Source organism: Mixophyes fleayi, chromosome 2 (assembly GCF_038048845.1).
Source record: "Mixophyes fleayi isolate aMixFle1 chromosome 2, aMixFle1.hap1, whole genome shotgun sequence".
NCBI classification, from domain to species: Eukaryota; Metazoa; Chordata; class Amphibia; order Anura; family Limnodynastidae; genus Mixophyes; species Mixophyes fleayi.
The window spans coordinates 97,495,262-97,512,155 of record NC_134403.1 but is presented as its reverse complement, the minus strand read 5'-3'; the positions used below and the strand labels follow the sequence as shown (position 1 = coordinate 97,512,155).

Genomic DNA, 16,894 nt, shown 5'->3' with positions numbered 1-16,894 from the left:
CATAAAATATTTGCACCTCAGCTGTCTCAGCTACCATGATAAAATAGATTTATTAACAAAGTTACTGTGCTGCAGAGACAAACAGCTCCATTCCTTAAATTGTACCGCTGCCTACAGAGTTGCGGAAGCTATCTTCAGGGATGGACGTACATAAAAGTGACTCCTACTGCGTAATGTTCCAAGTCACTTTGGAAGATGCATTTTCAGGAATATTGTTCCAGCACACAATATAACTTCCTCCACTATGTGCAGGTGATGGGCAATGAGCAGTTCAAGTTAGATTTTTAGATCACAAGTACAGTATACCAACCGCAAGGTTATACGGCAAGGTACAGCTTATTTTATTTTATATTATTGACTCCCATTTCTGTAAGATGCTTTATTCAAAAGCTCCAGACTGGAAATGCCAGTGAGTCAGTCTACTATTATAAATGTTTTGAGGGCTGTGGATGTAGCAGAATATAAGAACAAACAGACAATTTACTGATTTTAATAAGTTCACTTATGCTATAATAGGATTGTCTGTGCTTTAAAACAAAAAAAAAGCACTCTCGCTTAATTTTTTTTTCCAACTATAAAAGAAAATGATCACCCAAACCCTGCCAAAATAACTCCAATAAACGGTATCTATTTTATATTTCACAGTAAAATTGCTCCCTTTTACTTGAGATGCAGTATTAATAATTAATACAGGTATCCATCATAATTAAACCCTGAGGAGATTTAGATGCCCAACATCACATGGATCTTACACAATGCCTGCAGCATTATTAATGTCCAGAGCTGCCACTGTAATTTCATCACAATTTAATCTAATTATTTTTTCTACCCTAAGACTGGCTGATCTATTTTTGGATAATAAGGTAGGGTTTATGTAATGCGCTCCCAAGCAACAAAAACTGCTGTAGATGGGGCTGCGATAAATCAGCAGCCAACACTACATGCATATTGGTTTATAATAGTCATGTTGATTTTATATCACAAATGTTTTTACCAACATTGTTTACAGAGTCAATCAACCAGCATATTTAGATATACATGTGGAAAGACATTTGTTCTCGTTAAATATGGCGTCACATCTGCCGTTCCCATTCTGCGGTTGCACAGAACATCTCAGTATGTCTTCCATAAAATTGCAGCACACACATCTGGAAGTATGTTTTACTAAGGCAATAAATGACATGAGAAATGGCTGTTCTAAGAGGCTCCCAGCGCTATCATTTTGCTGACAGCAGATTCAGAGTACCTGCCTTTACTAATCAAAATCTTTCTGCTCATTGAAAGGAAAAGTTGTGGGTTGTAGATTGCAAGACAAATCGTAAATCAAATATGTGTACAAAAATGACAAACTACTTATATAACGTGCACTAGGACTTGTACAGTATCACTAGCCATGATCTGACAGCACAACGTGCATTATCAAACAGGTTAGTAACAGCTTAGCCAATAGCGATCTGTTTTAAAACAACTAAAAACTGGACATGTGATAGCAGATTTCCATAATGCTGAAGCAGTAATTTTTACACATCCCTTTGTAATTATGAAACGGACAATTATATTATAGGCTTTCATCTCTTTTTATGAAGGCGCTACAAAGTCGTCTTGCAGAACTCACCTGTCAGAGTGCCATTTTTTTTTCTTATTCTTTGTTTCTCCTCCCAGAGCCCAGCTGTCAATCTTATTCATGTGTGATTAAGGGCCTTGTACACAGAAGCACCCATGTGTAACAAGTGAGCATGTGCAAAATGCTTCAATGGATCCTAATTCTCTGAACCTTTGTGGCGCATCAATGACGCCTTATAGTCAGCCGTGCATACAAGGCCAACTATGTTAGAATAGTTTAGGGGTCCAGTCCAGCGGTAAGATGCAAGACATGAGGTCACAAATATAGGACATCTCAAAGAAAAAAAGTATCATTATAGCCTGTACTAAGAGACAGTATAAAGCCATATCTGGTATATGCTTCTGCTATATTATTCATTTAATAAAATAAATTGTCTATGGAATAAGAAAACCACCAAAAACAGGCAAAACACCCACTGTGCTACTGGAACATGTCATATGGAGATGGAGCCCAGCACGCAACAGACACACTATTTTTGATTCATCTAATGTATTTGATGAAGGAGAAAATGGTTTTATATGTCTCTGTGATATTGATGCACTATTTGGAAGGTAATGTTACAGAAGACATCCCATACCGATTCTGCAGCACAAATTCTGATTACTATGACTTATAGGGGGGTATTCAATTGTTAGCGTTAACGGAAAAAAATCGAGCGCTCAAAAAATCTTAGCGTTAATACGGTAATTACTCGCGGAATTTCAGCTCGCCGCTCCCTGAGCTGAATTTCCGCGAGTAAACTACCGTATTAACGCTTTTCTCGCGCAATATTACCGTATAAACAGTAATATTTTTTGAGCGCTCGTTTTTTTCCGTTAACGCTGACAATTGAATACCCCCCTTAGATTCACTTCTACCCAGAATTGTTCTATTGTGAACAATGAGAACAAGATGGCACTAGTCCAACTGACTATTCTTCCTGACAGGTTCATCCATTTCCCCTTTCTACTACTCAAAGTCCAGCTTGCAACAAAGTGGCAACATTTTAGAAGAAAATGTTTCATCTCAGATGAATGGTCTTCGGGGAGAAACATGAATCAGCAGCACTACAAAGCAAGGAGACTGCAAGCAAAGCTGCTGTTGCAAGATACTTTAACGAAAAAAGCTAATTAGACAAGCGTAATAAGCCCCTCTGGCATTTTATACTGATGGGATGACATCATTCAAGAGAACGAAGAGTAAACTTAAAAATACAATACATCAATGAGCTTGTTTATTTACACAAGTGATTACTTTATCAACTAATAAACACACAATAATGAGCCTGAAATGTTAATGTCTTTAACATACTCAAAACTTATTAGTGTGTACCAGATTACTGTAAATTGGTTTTAGTTCAGAATATCACAATTTTTGTTTTGCAAGATTATATTTTCTCATTATTTTGCCAAAATAATTATATAAATTGAAAATATCATGTTATTGTTTACAAATATTCCATAGAAAGGAATGTAAGCGCTCATATATCAAATAAAATCCCACTGCAAAAGCCGATCATGCTTGCAAACAATCTGCACAGAATTTATTACATGATTGTATATTGCAAGTAAAGTCCATTCATCCTCCAAAGTATTAATCAAAAAACATGATATTAACCAATTCCCTTCCGTATTACATACATTTTTTTAAAGAATCCAGTCGCCATGAAAACTTACAGTTGTTATCATTGTTCTCTTGTTTTTAAGCTCAACACATTCCTCATTGCTCTAAAACAGACAGACAAAGCAATTATGATTTCATAACCCAATGACAGGGAGAGCCCTGCTCTGTAGAGTTTACTCTGTTCCATGTGAATCTAATAAGTTATGGACAGGCACTCGAACAGCAAAAAGCATGTTTGCTTAACTAAGCCTTCTGCAGAGGGATGCATATGCATGACGTAGATTTAGGTCATCTCCAGGGGCATAACAATCGTCATAGCAGCCCATATCACTGCTACAGAACAGAGACACAAGGGGCCTGCAAAGTTTACTCCCCAAAGACTAATGGCACATGGGAGCTTTGTGCACACCTCAGAATATTGTTGTGTGGGAAGATGAAAAGGTGATGGTGCCCCTTCAAAATGTTACTATGTGCCCCTTTAAACAGAGGACATAGGGCTTAACTAGAAATAGAGTATGAGCAAACTTGGCGAGATGCATCTCTCTCCGTTCATCAGTTCTATGTTTCCAGACCTGGCCAAACACCCCATTGTTTTCATATATCCCCAGTGAAGTCAGATCTTGCCCAGTCATTAAGCCATGCCCACAAAATGTTGTAATGTGAGATGACTGGCACACAGGAATAATACTGACAGGAGGGGTTTGGGAGGAGTTAAGGGAATTAGGAGACCCGTACAAAAACAGAACTTTGCTGCAAAGCTTAGCTTGCCTAAACACACACAGCAAATCCGACAGGTTAGGTAACCTTAGACCAGGATAGCTGCCTTTCTCTGAGTGTATGGGCACACAATTACTGTCAGTCCCAATCATTATGTCATTATCTATACTAAATGATGACCGCCATATGCTAGCGTGTTGTTGTCATGCTGAAAAGCTGCATCTGTCTACTTCGTCTAGCTATCTAGCTAAACTCATTTATAAAAACATAGAATTATGTAGTCAACTCTGAATACTGACATTAGATAAACTCATTGGGCTTTTTTTTTTAAAAAAAAAAAAAAAAAAAAAAAAAAGGAGAGCAAACATGTATTCAAAAAATTTTCAGGTTTTAAAAAAAACAAAAAACAAAAAAAAAGGCCCGTTTTATATATGGTTATTAACGTATTTTAAATAACTGATTTTTGTACTTTATGTTTACAGTGCAGTGTACGATGGTCTAGTGTAGAATCATTATTTGTTTATATTATTAAAGTTTGCTAGCCACTTCATTTGATGTTCACAACACAATAACATCCTTACACCTGCTTTCAAAAAGTTGCACCTTTCTAAATCTGGCCACATATGCAAATATCTGGCTCAAATGCCGAACAACTGAGAGATAGAGACACATGCGCTTCATCAAACTGCATGAACGCAGTTGTTTAGGCTTCATGCCAAACAGTTACTTTGCAGCACACAATGTATCCATCTGCTCCTGCCTCCATTGAGGGTTGAGCAATTATAACACACACATGGGAAAGAAGGTCCTCGTTCAATTAATGTTTTCCACCATGCCCGATCAATTCTCATCTAGTGCTACACAATGATCTCACACACAGTACAATAGTTGATCTGTCTGACCAACCAAAATCTTACTGTGTGTGAGCAGCTTTATGCTAGAAAAAGAATATCCTGGTCATCAAGCTCAAGCAGGACTTTTAAATGCAAACGTTTCTTCCGTATTACTGCTATGTTTCCTGCGCAGTCTATAAAGATGACTCAACGATAATATCATTTATAATATGAGATTAAAATGTTTACAGGCTCAATGTAATCTGCAATTTTATTGAGGTGAATTTTCAATAAATCCTAAGTTTCTATTCTTCGCATTAACATTTAAATGAAATATTATTTGCTAACAATACAAAAAGAGCAAACACAATACTATTACTGTGAAGAAAATGTATGAAATATGTTGCTAAATAAATGTAAATTCAAGATGAACATGATTACAACAACATCATAAAGTATATATAACCTAATTTTGAAAGGGCCCAAAATATTTTTGAAACAGTGGTCCCATTATCAAGAATTACCTGAGTGTGCCATGTGTTTATACAAATTATACCATATTACCACTAGTATTCTGCTGGTTATATTAGTGGGGGGTTTTCAATGTGTGCAAAGTGTCCATCGTTGGGTGGTGTTATGACTTACAAGTATAATTAGATTGACAATCTTAGGTGAGAAGGAAAAACTTTTCTAGCACATATTTGAAATGATAATTTAAACCATTTATGGGACGATTCAAGCAGAGTGAGACTGATGTTTGAAATTGATAATCCCTTCAGCCCACTTAATCTAGAAATAGAACACACCATCCTTTCTATACAGTATATGTTTCACTTACAATAACAAGGTATTGTCCTTCATGCATTTAGATAGTCATCTCACTATTTCTGTAAAGAAATCAAATTGGAGAACACTGTGATGCTAGCTGGTCAGTTTAAAATGTATTTCAATATACTGTATCTAATAGCTCACATTTCCTGTTGGTAATCCAGAGTGCATTTTAACTTTTACTATCTAACATATTCTATTGTTTTTAACACATCTCCAAACAGCCAGAGCAGAGGATCATCTTTTACAGAGATAAATCAGCCTTGCTCTCATAAGAATGAGATGTTGGAGGTTATTCAGAGAATACATTATTATCATCATTTATTTGTTAGGCGCCACAAGGTTTCCGCAGCGCCGTACACAGTACATACAGTAGACCATACAGGGTGACATAGTACAGAACAATAAACACAAAGTACCAAAACTTTAGAAACTCCGGGCAGACAGACATATGGGGTAAAGATGGAGTAGAAGAACAGGTATGGAGCAGAAGGGGAGAGGTGCCCTGCTCATACGAGCTCACATCCTAAGGGAGGGTGAATCACATATACTCAGTCTCGCCCACAGGTTGGAATAGGGTGGACACATGTCAGGGTGGGGGCTGAGGGGGGGGGGGGGGGGGTGATCTGAAGCAGCCAGTAGCTATTATTACAAGAACTTATATTATGAAGAAATGTCCACTGACTGTTTGCCAAAACATATTAAAATTATTGTGCTAACCTTCATTTCATTAATTAGAGGTTTATATGTTTAAAACGCATCTCTCAAGAAAAGGTGAGCCTGCCATCAAACATTTTCATGGGGTTCATAATTCTCAGTGGCTCCACATATACGGACACGTTATAAATGTAATTTAACAGTCAATATATAACTTTTATATATTTATAAAGAAAATACAATTAAACCCTTTTAGGCTATGTACTATATATTTCAGAATATAAAATGACACCTGTTAAGGTGTGGAGTGAGTGACAACCAATCATATACCATCGTCTAGGGCAGGGCTGTTCTGTTGCTGAATGGTGTACTACCCCTTTAAGATCCCAAATTATTTCTAATTAAAACCTGCATTTAACAGGATTCAGCTAAAAACAGCACTATAGTAGGGCATAGAGCCATTCATCATGTGCTAAAAACATTTATAAAATGAGGGCAGCTCGTACACACTGGAGTTAACAATCATGTTCTTACATGCTTCTTTTAATGCTAGTAACAGTATGTAAATTAGAACTGGGATGAAACCTATTGGTTCCAATGACCAAATAGCCACTTGCACTTGTTCTGCCGACGGCAAGTGCTGGCTGCCTCTGCACATCAAACACAATCATGTTGGGCACACAATGTCACTTGTGGGTAACCAGCCTAAGGGTCAGGGTCATGCATACTCATGTTGCTATAGGCAGCGGTTATGCAAAGGACCACCAACATTTTGTGCAGATGATGAGGCTAAAGAGAATTTATTCTAAACCCAGTAAGGAAAGTGGTAGTTTTTTTACTTTGCATTTTTAATATAGAAAGAACTGCAATTATAAAGGCTTACATCTTATAAATATTGACTATATGAAGGTGAATGGCTCATTTTAAAACTTTTTTGTCATGACATTGCTTATAATTGTTTGTATTAATAACTCACTGTATAAAAGAAATCCGCCCTGTTAATCAATGTGCAAAAAGACTTATATAACGACTTCTATTAGAGTCTATGATCAAATTAAATAGTAAATTAATCATACTTGCCAACTTATGGCAAGTATGGTCCGGGAACCTGCCTGGGAAGGTGGGCGTGACATAAAACGCGTCATTTTACAGCGGGGGCGGGGCCAAACACCACGATTCCCGATGAATCGCAGCGTTTTGGACCTAAATCTGTACACTTGACTAGTAAGTGGGCAGATCCGCGAGATTGCCACACTCTCCCGGGAGTCTATGAGACGCACGCTAAAACGGGAGTCTCCTGGACATTCCGGGAGAGTTGGCAAGTATAAAATGAATTGAAATCTAGATTAATAAATGAAAGAAAGGTGGCACTCCATAACGCAATATTATAACTTTATTTAAAAACACTTAAGGATTAAAAATAAACTTGTACCAGATAAAAGCAACAAAAAAGCATATATTAAATGCAATTGGGCCACCAATAATTATTTTTATATATAGGCCTCTCTTTTTTGTTTATAGATCTTTATGCCTAGAGAAAAATTGGGTAATTTGAAAAGGTGCAGTGGATCCATGAAGATTTAAGTACACTGAATTACACTGGACATTGCAATATTAATACATCAATTATTGTATTGAGCCACATAGGCTGTGGTGAATACATTGATACATGTTTGCTAAGCGAGTTGTAAACCTAAGCGCACCCCTTTACTTTGTATTTGCTTTTTTTTATGTTAAGATTAAGATAAAGTAATCTAGATTAACAAATCAAATTGCTTTTGATGTTTGCACTAAATTTCTGTGTGTTCCACGTTTTCCATCATCAATCAATGCATGTTACAGGCTTCTCTCCAACAGAGGCAAACAAGCAATGTTAGCCATAATCTTGCTTTTAAACTAACTTTGGTTAGGCATATATTTGTGCAATCTTCTTAGACAGAGCCTATGGGAAATTGGAAATCATTTTACAAAGATTCCATTGGACAAGCTGCTCACAAACAAACATCATTAATTCCCACAACAGTATTTAACTGCGAGATGGTAAATATGTACTGTCATAGTGAATGCCCTGAAAAATGATTTTCTCACATTAAGAAAATGTTGTCTTGAAGCAAATTTGCTAAATGTGTTTTTGTAGACTGCACACATTTTAAATGGAATTAAAGAAAAAAAAACTAAGGAGCAGCAATGAGGTTACATACACTATGTATGAGCAGTTTACAATAGTCTAATCAATCATATTAAAAAAACATCACGATCTTCTTACCTTGATCCATCTATTCTTAAGGATTTTTATTTTGATTTAATAACACAAGCAAAAGTAATCAGAAAAAGCCAAGTTAGGAAGCATGTCACTGTTATCTTTCCAAGAGATAAGCCTCCCTTTGTTTGAGCAAACACACTCTACAAAGCATGAAAAATTATATAGGAGTATTCTCAAGACAGCCACAGCTTGGCCAAACAAACAACAACTAAGGAATCCAGCATAATACTATTGGCCTGTACATAAGTGGTCATGTATTCACTAACTCTAAAACACAAAAATTGCTTTATGAAAAAAAGAATAACTACCAACATTTACAAATATTTCTCAGAATTTTTCATGAGCTTATTTGAAATACAACATGTGCAATAAGGATTATACCATTAGAGAGTTATATTCCCTCCAGGACATAAGACTTTCCTGTTGGGTTCCCTATGAGCCATGAAATGATGGAAGATGAAAGATAATAGTCTGTGATGAGACTAGGTGGCAAAGACATTTAGAAATATTAAAAATGGCCAAGGACATTGTGGACAAACTTGTATTTTAGGCTTAATGACCCTATGTTATGTTTTGTGGTAAATGACAAGGAAATACATTATATGTTTACAGATAAATTGGACACTTACATTTATATTAATGAATTATGCAACATGTTTATAGTTGATAGGGTTGGACTTTGGTTTAGTGGCTTTTAAAAACTACAGTTTACTATAAAGAACATCATAGAAAGTTTGCTATAAGCATCAATCAAACAAGTAACAAAAATGAAAATAACTAGATAGGATGACCCTTTTCAAGGAGCTAGATGACGCACCAAGACCCCAATCTAAAAGGTAATCTACAATGTTGTACAATTAGGCAGACTTCTTGGTTCCAGGAAAGGTGAACTCTAGCTTTACGCCAATCCAAATAATGTGTTCGTATTGCAATTATTTTTCAGTGAGGTCTGTTTCTATGGAAACCGATTCATGTCAGCTGCAGGGACACAGGCCACTCATATATTACAGAACATGGATCTCTAGTATGGCAAAACTAGGACATGTAAAGGTTGATTATGAAATTACAAAACAGTACAAGTGTAAAGTTTTGTTTTACAAACATTTTACAACAATAAACTACAAATATGCAATAACCTGATTGTTAATGGGATAACTGAAGAGAAACTGAGGACCAGACAAGTCTGAATGGGGAGTGATAGAATAATTTTCTGCCTTTGTCTAGTACAGTTTAGAAGAGAAAGAAAGCATCTGACAAATCGTGGACAAAATCACTATTTTCCCAGTGACCTGTTGACTAGTTGTCATAAATGCCCCCTATTACAGAACCTATTTAGATGGTAAGTGTGTGGTATGTGTAAGGTATTACGGCTCGGCGCATGCTGTCCTCGTGCAGTAACTCCTACCAATCACTTATATATTACTAATTACATTCATCTACATTTAAGTTAGGGCACTAACACAAGTAAATGTCAACTGCAATATCACCTTAATAAATTGACTTATATGAAAGAATTTTAATTAGTTTCCAGGTGATTTAACACGTTGTCTCCAGAAGGCTAATTATTTTGTATCACTCTGATTGGTCCGAGTCGGTTATAAAAGGAAGGCCTTTACCCAGATATGTCATCTCAGAGGAAACCACAAAACTACTGTGGAGAAACACGTCAGGATGGCTCCTGCAAATTACTAATTAGAGACCCAAGAGTGTTCTGTCTCGCCGGATTGATTTTATGAGAGTTTTGATCTTATATTGGACCCAAGCATCAGTTCTGAAAACCTTTTGGATCGAGTTTCAAGAAAGGTAAGATCACCGTGGTGAGGGTGAATTTTTGTCCAAGAACTAAAGACTTGTACTGTGGTAGGCGATGTCAGAAGTTGCTTCTGATTTTGATTATATATCTCTTAAGCGGTCTATATACCTAAATACTGCAATTTGTCACAATCCTTAGAAAGAAATCTGGTGCTTTGAAAAATCCTTGGATTAGATTTATGTTACCATTTTAACAATCCAGGATAAACTGAGACGTCAATTATTGGAAGACTTTCCCTATATGTGCACTATAGGTGCACATCTGTGCTATAACCACTATGATAGTCAAAAGGCTGATTGTATTATTACATCAAATTCCCACCAGTTATGCTATGTATTTCAACTGAACTGTGGTGCTTGACTGGATATTTAAGCTTCGATCGTAGCTTTGTATAGTCACAGTAAAAGCAGATATGCTTTAGCTTCAAATGAAAACCACAACTCATGTTTTTAACAGGAATCATGTCCTTAAGACAGTGGTTCCCAAACTGTGCACCGTGGCTCCCTGGGGTGCCGCGGCAATCTCACAGGGGTGCCTTGGTCAGGGCCGTTTGTAAGCAAGGCAGGGGACTTCTTGGTAAATATTTTGGCTTAGGGGTGCCTTGAAAAAATTATGGAGACCCTAAGGGTGCCTCGAACTGAGAAAGTTTGGGGTCCACTGCCTTAAGAGAATAAAAAAAATGAATGATGGCACAAACGTGGCTACAAGTGAAGTAGATATTACAATCTACAGGTACACTATGAAACTTTGTAGTTGGGAAAAACAGAACAAAAAAAAAATATATCTCATGCAGATTTATTCCCAATATGTCTAATACAAAAGTATTAATCCTTATTAAGCATTGTTATTAAACAGAACCATTACCTTTTTAAGTGTGCATTGCTGTCAACAGCGAACCGCTGTTCCGTTTTCTTCACACACAGCATAAAACCTGGTGGAACAACAAGATAATAATATTTAATATGAAGTTTCATATCCCAAAGTGCTATACAGTTAGTTCAATACATGAGTGGCAGGGATATAAAATATGAAAATCACTAGATGTATCAGTAAATAGTTGCAGAATTCAAACAAAACACTTACAAGTATAACATATGAGGTGTCTTGAAATTATGTGGCCAGATTCATGTATATCTTGAAACGTTGGCCAGTATTAGTAGTACAGACGTAAAAGGCATCTGCAGAAGCTACTTGATCTTAACACAGTCAGCATTAGAGAGTCTTACGACGAGAGATTACGTATCTAGATTAACAATGATTATGTGAATATGCAGAGCAATTAATACTGGCTAATATGTGAATTAGTAATTATTGCTTGTTTTAATATTGACTATATTTCCTTTTATGTTTTTATATTATTCTAGCAGCGTATGGTATTATTGTAAAGAAAGCCAACCAATACCACCTTAATAATTTGACTTATATGAAGGCATTTAATTAGTTTCCAGGTGATTTGACATGTTGTCTCCAGAAGGCTAATGATTTTGTATCACTCTGATTGGTCAGTTTAAAAGGAAGGCCTTTACCCAAACATGTCATCTCTGAGGAAACCACAAAACTACTGTGGAGAAACACGTCAGGGTGGCTCCGGCAAATTATACCCCATTCATACTGCACCAAAATCCCGGGTTTTTGCCGGTGCGAGCTCAAACGACCCGGGTCTTGGTGCAGTATGAATGGTACAAGTCAAAAATCCCAGGTCTAAAAACCCGGGTCTTCAACCCGGGATTTATCGAGGGGTAATTCCCGGGTCGCCTGCACTATGAATGGTGCAACCCGGGTTGAAAAACTCCATTTACTATTACTCTGGTTTCTATCCTGCAACCAAGATATTATCCATTCAATCATATTAGAATCCAGTTCCAAGCTGTCAAGTCTTTACCAGTCTGCGATGTAGGGCGATGCCAATCAAAAGCCTTACTGAAATCCAGATAAGCCACCTTATTTTCTTTACCACCTTATTTTCTTTACCATCATTTTCTTTTAAGAGTGTTTCCATCAATTTCCCTACTATTGATGCAAGCCTCACTGGTCTGTAGTTGCTTGCTACTTCCTTGCTTCCACTTTTGTGCAGTGGAACTACATTTACTCTTTTCCAGTCCTCTGTAATTATTCCTGTAGCTAGTGACTGACCTGAATAATTCTGTTATACCCCATTCATACTGCACCAAAATCCCGGGTTTTTGCCGGGGCGAGCTCAAACGACCCGGGTCTTGGTGCAGTATGAATGGCACAAGTCAAAAATCCCGGGTCTAAAAACCCGGGTCTTCAACCCGGGATTTATCGAGGGGTAATTCCCGGGTCGGACCCGGGTTGCCTGCACTATGAATGGTGCAACCCGGGTTGCACAGAAAACAAGCTGATTGGCTGTCTGCCTGTCTCTGGAGGATGATGTCATCGGTGGGAGCCCGTGGAAGAAAAAAAAAAACAGTCACCTTTCAATGACATCACCATTTCTCAGCCAATAAAAACTGCTCTGGTGATGACTCCCACAAATTGCCAGGGCACTGTGCAGTATGAATGGGGTCAACCCGGGAAATTCCTGGGTCCGAGGTGCAGTATGAATGGTTTTTCTGAGCTGGGACGCTCCGAGCCCCGGCCCGGCTTGAAAAACCCGGGATATTGCCGGGGCGGCAGTATGAAGGCGGTATTGGAAGACTTTCCCTATACGTACACTATAGGTGAACTGAGATTATAACAATTAGATGGAATTAGATCTGATTACTAATTTGAGAAGTCAGGAAAAAAGGTTTAATTTTATATTGTATGAATTTGGTGTACTGTGTTTTATTATATACTTCCTTGGTAATTGTGTTTTAAATAAACTCTGTTATATAAACTTCTATGGTGGTATATTTACTTTAGATAAGGTCTTATGCTCTTTTCTCTTTTATTTACTTGTTTAATGTAATTTTTTAGAAGGTGACACACAACAACTTCCCATAAGGAGCAGCAGTAGTGACCCTCTCCCAAGTCCATCAGTGGTGGGTACAATGTATCTATAAGTATTTGTGAAGATTTTAGTTTATATATAGATATACACTCTTTTTAGTTTGAGACCTTATGCACAAGGAGTCGGTGACAGGTCATTTCCTTTTTGGGTATAGTGTTTGGAGGTTTCTGCCCTGACAGTGCTGCCACACAGTGTGAAGCTGTGCTTACCAGTAGCAGGGGAGCTATAAAATGGGCTTTAGTAATAGAAGGGAAACAACCAGTTGTCTAAGTTGTAGCGGGGGGAGTTTAATTGCCACAAACTACCAAACATGAACTGCATTTAGGCCCAGTCAACACATATCCTACCAATATAACTCATACAATTCTTTATTCATCATCATTTATTTATATAGCGTTAGCAGAATCTGTAGCGCTTTACAATTGGGAACACAGTAATAAAACAATACTGGGTAATACATACAGAGAGATAAGACAGCCCCGCTCGCAAGCTTCATGTCATTTTTCCCACAAAAGTATTAAAAATAAGTACAGAGAGTAAACAAAGCCATTACGTCAAAATGTATATTGTACAAAAGCCATATTTAGGTTCCCAGAAAAGGAACAAAAAATATATATATTGTACTGCGTCAAATCAAATTTTATTTTGAGCAAGTCGGCATGTGTGTCCCCAAAATAGATGTTCAGCAATCAAAATCAAACCTGATGAGAGTTGATTTTATTACTATTATTTATTAAAAAGGCACCACAGGACGTCTACAGCACTGTACATAAGGTGGTTAAACATACTACAAAATTACATAAGGACATACATATAAGAATACTGGGCAGAGATAAGCAGAATAATAAATGCATGGATGCAACGAACAGAATAAATTGCATGGCATACAAAAACAATTCAACATAAGGCAAAGGGGGCTCAAACAGTAGGAGAATCAGGGTTCTTCCAGTGGTTAGTGAGTAAAGATTTGGCTGCGGATCTGAAAAAATCCCAAACAAATAGAACACATTTGAAGGAGGGGAGAGAATTTAGTGAGGTGGGCCTCTTGGTACTAGCTAGACTTCAGATTGAAGCCAGAAAGTGGATCCCAGTAAAAAGGGTTTCCAAGTTCACCCAAACTATGGTATTGTAGGGGGTATAGATGGCCCCATTTGACTTAGATCAGATGCCAAAAAATAAAATTTGACGTCCGAGAATCCACTATCACCTCAAATTCAGGGTATTTATTGACAGCTAGGGAGGTTCTTGGGGTCTTATACTTTCAGATGAATTTCAATAAGGAAAATTGTAATTCTTTAAATATTGTGTCTGGGACTCTGGTAGGAAGTGTTTGGAACAGATAAAGCAGTTTGGGAATCAGATTCATCTTAATAGCAATGATCTTTCCCAGCCACGAGATGATGTATCCTTTCATGGTGATGAGATCACGTTAAATTCTGAAAAGAAGTTGGGGGAAAATTCTCGTATAAACGGTCATAGAGAGAAGTGATATATACCCCAAGGTATTTTATGTTATGCTTATGCTGTTTGAGAGGAAAAGTCGATTACATACGGGCTTTTAGCAGTGAAGGGACATAGAACAGTATAGCCTCAGATTTACAAAAAATAATTTTATAGCCTGAGAAGATATCATGGTTAAGTGACAAAATGATATCATGGATATTTTGCATTTCATGCACCAAGCACAGTCAGAATGTCTAATCATAGCCACTAGAGGTTCGATAACCAGAGGTGACAATGCGAATCCCTGTCTGGTTCCATTAAATAATGAAATCTAATCAGAAAGGTATCCGTTAATTACGACCATAGCCAAAGGAGAGGTGTATAAAGTGGCAATGCTCATAAGAAATTCCACTGAGATGCCATAGGCCTTCAAAGTATTAAACATGAAGGTCCATGAAATCCAGTCAAATGTCTTTTCTGGATCTAGCATTATCGCCGGAGGGCACCTGTGATTTACGATTCCTATGAGGTCTATCGCCCTTCAAGTATTGTCCCTGGCCTGGCACCCCGGGCTAAACCCAACTTGATGCTTAAGGCATTTTTACACATTTTAACTGTGCAATGCAAATTACTGGTAGTCAAAATGTTCCTGCACATTCCATTGTAGACCACCTTAGAACATAGAGCAACAGATTGCCAAAGTCTCAATCAATATATGAAAGAGGATAAGGAAAGGGCATGCTCATCTGTGTAGATGCTAACAAAGGACACATCATCCCCCTGCATGGCATAATATTTTCAAGGTATTTTAAATATCACCTTAATAAATCTTTTTGTGCATAAAAAGAACAGACACTATGTCAATGACAATGAAACTGATAACCTGCAACCAGAATAGAAGTGGTGTTTGTGCACATGCCCATAAATAAGAATAAGAACACACTTTGAATTTAAAACCATCATATAGAAGGCTGTGTTACAGAGTAATATACATGCAATAATCTGTGAATTTATACTTAATTAATGATGTTCACCATGCTATCGTTCACTCTTCTGTTGCAGTTAGAGTGACAGCTTTGTAGACTTGCCATGCAGAATTTCACTCCGTGGATTGGTGGATTTATACACCAGTGCAGAGCCAGCGATGCAACGTGATCTCAAATCAATGCATTGTCTGTTTTTGACTTGTATGTTATCCCACTGGAAAACTGCCCTAAATATGTGAGGAGCTTCCGCTGTCTGTAGTGGAGTGCGGAGGTAATAGTGTCATTTTTATACTGAGCTGCAGTGGAAGATATCACAACACTCAATGTATTTACTTCCATGGAACAGATCTGAAAATTTTAATTTCAGGGTTTAGCTATACATTAAAAGGACGTAAGGTTTTGTTTTAGTGAAAGATGCAATCAGGTCACCTATTGGAGAGCTACTTGAGACCTTGTAAAAAGTATAGTGCTTGAACATTGCTGTGTACAGCGCTTACTTGGACTCCACTGTCTGCAATAATCTTGCTGTTCAGAAATCCTCTCAACAAATTGATGTACTCTGCAGCAACAACCTCCATATTCTTTCAATTGTAGGGGAATTTATCTTATCTTACTGCTAATGAATCCAATGCATAACAGGGCAGCATCATTTACTGGAGTTTTAAGTAGATATATAGCTCACGCTGTGCAAAGAAATCACTTCTGTGACAGCACCAATATCAAAAGCGATAATTATTATGAGACAGGCAGTCAATGGGAAAAATCAATGTATTTTAATAGCACACCAGGCAGTAGATGTATTCGCAAGGTGACCCCTCCAGCATTTCTTATGGACAGCCATACCTTTTCTCAGTGGGGAGAGTGTGTGCGAAGGTGCTCTAGTTGCCTCACTATACAATAGGCAGAACATCAATAATAACTGTCAGCTTCTCCAACCCATATGACGGCAGAGATTTACATAAATGAACATCTATGCACAGCAACTCCTCAAGGTCAGGTTGCTCTTAACCTGATCAGTAGATTGTCAGGTTTACATTACTCACTATATATCTCTATAAATAAAACAGACATAAGATTCTGTCATTTTTTTTTTATTTAAATCAAATTTGTGCTTAAGACAAAAAAACTAAAATGGGTTAGTCTTAGCCAAGTTTCCAAAAATCTATATTTTGAAG

At 37.3% G+C, this 16,894-nt stretch overlaps 1 protein-coding gene across 4 annotated transcripts in view; it reads right to left on the bottom strand.

The window, feature by feature from the left end:
• ENOX1 (ecto-NOX disulfide-thiol exchanger 1) overlaps window positions 1–16,894 on the bottom strand; it is a 398,268-nt gene that overhangs the window by 291,650 nt on the left and 89,724 nt on the right. For all 4 annotated transcript variants that reach the window (XM_075199754.1, XM_075199753.1, XM_075199757.1 and 1 more), the window contains one exon: window positions 11,202–11,268. The gene's annotated coding sequence lies outside the window, so the exon portion shown is untranslated. The remainder of the gene's footprint in view (window positions 1–11,201; window positions 11,269–16,894) is intronic.